A 3,277-nucleotide genomic window follows, 5' to 3' on the forward strand; every position below is an offset into this window, starting at 1 on the left:
AAATAATCATGGATATGAGCAAAGATTATCTATGAGGATTTTTTTTTTCAGCGCTGAAAAATTGGAAGCATTCTAAACATCCAGTAGCATGAGATTTGTCAAATAAATGAGGATAGATCCAGATGCTGGGATTCTAGGAGGCATTAAAATGGATACTGTAGAAGAATGAAGAATGTTTAATGGCACAGAAAGATGTTCATAACATTGGAGGTAAAAAGGCAGACTTTTATTGTTATTGCATGGGCAATGCAGATTCCATTTTATAAATGTAAGATATATTGTGGTTTGATATTTAATTATGGAAACTGGATTATGAAAAATAGATATAACACTAGAAGCAAAAGTCACAAATAGAATTCTCTTTGAGCATTGATATGTTATATCATGGATGGAAAGATATTACTGGGCTTGTTGAAAAGTAAAAATTGCCTTTAATGGAAAAAGATAGGGAAACTTTGGAGATGTTACATGATTGGGTAATGGGGAAAGAATGGACTATTAAATAAATGATGCAGGATCAGTCTACCCACATGCAATTTGAATAAAATCGAATCCTTATCTCCTTTCACACATAACAACTAATCCAAGTAGATTAAATACCTACATGTGGGAAATCTTTCAGTAGAAACTATAGAATACTTTATGAACTTGGGGGTAGGGGCAGAGTTCTTAAATAAGACACAAAATGCCCAGATCATAAAGGAAAAGATTGACAGTCACCTACATTACAATTTAAAATCTATGCTTCAAAAGACACCCTGTGGCACCTGGCTGGCTTAGTCGGTAGAGCATGTGATTTTTGCTCTCAGGATCCTGAGTTCAAGCACCACATTGAAGGTAGAGTTTACTTAAAAAAAAACCAAAAAACAGTGCTCGCTTCGGCAACACATATACTAAAATTGGAACGATACAGAGAAGATTAGCATGGCCCCTGCGCAAGGATGACACGCAAATTCGTGAAGCGTTCCATATTTTTTGAGCACTGAGTGTTATGTAGAAACTAATTTGACAATAAACTATTTGTAAAAAAAAAAAAAAAAAACCAAAAAACAAAAAACCCGCCTGAGTGGCTTAGTGGCTAAGCTGTCAGACTTCAGCTCAGGTCATGATGTCATGGTTTGTGGGTTAGAGCCCAGTAGGGGCTCTGTGCTGACAGCTTAGTGCCTTGGAGCCTGCTTTGGATTCTGTGTCTCCCTCTGTCTCTCTGCCCCTCCTCCGCTTGCGCGCATATGCTCTCTCTCTCTCTTTCTCCCTATCAAAAATAAATAAACACTAAAAAAAAAAAAAAGACACCCCAGAAGGAAAAAAAAAAAGAAGCAAGGGAAAATATTTACAACGTATGAGTAAAAGAAAGTATGAGTAGGAGAAAATATTTACAATGAATGCACCAAATTGGCAAAAGATCAGTATTCATAAAAGTATAACAAATTTCTCAGGGAGCCTGGCTGGCTCAGTTGGTGGAGAGTGCAACTTTTGATCTCAGGGTTGTGAGTTTGAGCCACGCGTTGAGTGTAGAGATTACTTAAAAAATAAAATTGTTAGGGGCGCCTGTGTGGCTCTGTCGGTTGTGTCTGATTTAGGCTCAGATTGTCATTTCATGGTTCATGAGTTCAAGCCCTGGGTCGGACTCTCTGCTGTGAGAACAGTGCCTACTTGGAATCCTCTGTCTCCCTCTCTCTCTCCTCCCCTCCCCCTCAAAAAAAAAATCTTTAAAAAAAAGTATAAAAAATTGCCACCCATGGAAACCAGGGATACAAGGACCCCAGCAGGCTCCATAATTAGATATATGGCTCTTAGCTGCCTCTGATCAGTGCTAAGTAGCTCTTAGTTACTATTTAAAAAAACACTTTTTAAAAAATGTTTATTTATTTTTGAGAGAGAGACACAGCATGAGCAGAGAAGGGGCAGAGAGAGAGGGAGACACAGAATCCAAAGCAGGCTCCAGGCTCCAAGCTGTGACTACAGAGTGGATGCTGGGGTTGAAACACAAGCTGTGAGATCATGACCTGAGCTGAAGTCGAACACTTAACTGACTGAGCCACCTAGATGCCCCTGTGATGGGCTTTTACCCAGATGTAGGGCGATGGGCTGACTGAGACGGACAACGGGAAGGCTTCGACCTGACCAAGGGCCGAAGCAAGTGTTGAGTCCCGATCCGCGGTTCCGTGGCGACCTCATACGGCTTAAGGCGGCGTCAGACTTCCTTGGGAGTCTGATCCGGGTCAGGGATTGAAACTGAACCCGCCAATGCTAAGAGGAGCCTGAAATATCTCTGAGAGGAGAGCGGCCGGAAACGGACAAAGCGGGTGTGCGTCCTTTCCAAACTGGTCCCCCTACATCCCTGATCAACCCTTTCTTGTGCGTGAAAGTAATCTGTTAGGGAGAGGAAATGGGTGGAAAGCAGAGTAAACCGACTCCCCTAGAGTGTATGTTGAGGAATTTCAAAAAGGGATATTCAGGAAATTATGGTGTAAAATTAACTCCTGAAAAGCTCCGGACATTCTGTGAAATTGACTGGCCATCCTATGGGGTGGGCTGGCCCTCTGAGGACTCACTTGAGAAGGAACTAGTTGGCCGAGTGTTCAGAGTCATTGCAGGGGACCCAGGCCACCCTGACCAATTTCCTTATATTGACTGTTGGCAAGACCTGGTCCTGTCCCGACCTCCTTGGCTAAAAGTCTGTATTGAAGAGAGCTGTAAAGTAATCCTGGTTCGCCTCACGGCTTCCTCCAAATACCGGCCAGAGGTTAAAAAGCCCATACAGACAGGAGAACCTGAAGAAACCCCGCCAACCAGCAGATGAGTGGATGATTAATGCGGCTTTCGTAGGCCAGGCCCAGGGAGATACTCGGCGCAAGCTGTAAAAACTAGAAGGTTTCACTGGCATGAATATCAGTCAATTGCTAGAAGTAGCAACCCAGGTGTTCATTAACCGTGACCAGGCAGCACGGAAGGAAGAACGCCGAAAGATGCAAAAACAGGCAGATTTATTAGCTGCTGCTTTGGCGGAGCAGTCAAGACACCCCCAGAAGAAAACCCCGCAGGGAAAGGGCCAAATCCAGAAAGGAGAGCAGCAAGGAGGAAGGTCTCACCCTAGATGGAAACTAGGCAGGAATCAGTGTGCTTTGTGCCATCAGGAGTGCCCCCAGCGACCAGATGATTCTCAGCAAGGTCCTAAGCAGAAAAAAAGGGGCCGTATGGTCCAGGGCTGGTACCAACTGGCACCGCAGCCTCATGGGGCCCCCAAGGATGATTTTGTGGGACTAGCCGCCATGGA

General features: G+C 43.9%; 1 non-coding gene across 1 annotated transcript; it reads left to right on the forward strand.

The window, feature by feature from the left end:
* Positions 1 to 869: 869 nt before the first annotated feature.
* LOC120223287 lies at positions 870 to 976 on the forward strand. Its single transcript, XR_005526263.1, has one exon. It is a non-coding gene; the product is annotated as a U6 spliceosomal RNA (small nuclear RNA).
* The last annotated feature ends 2,301 nt before the right edge of the window (positions 977 to 3,277 follow it).

This window comes from Hyaena hyaena, unplaced genomic scaffold (assembly GCF_003009895.1).
Source record: "Hyaena hyaena isolate Hyena2069 unplaced genomic scaffold, ASM300989v1 scaffold_0, whole genome shotgun sequence".
NCBI classification, from domain to species: domain Eukaryota; kingdom Metazoa; phylum Chordata; class Mammalia; order Carnivora; family Hyaenidae; genus Hyaena; species Hyaena hyaena.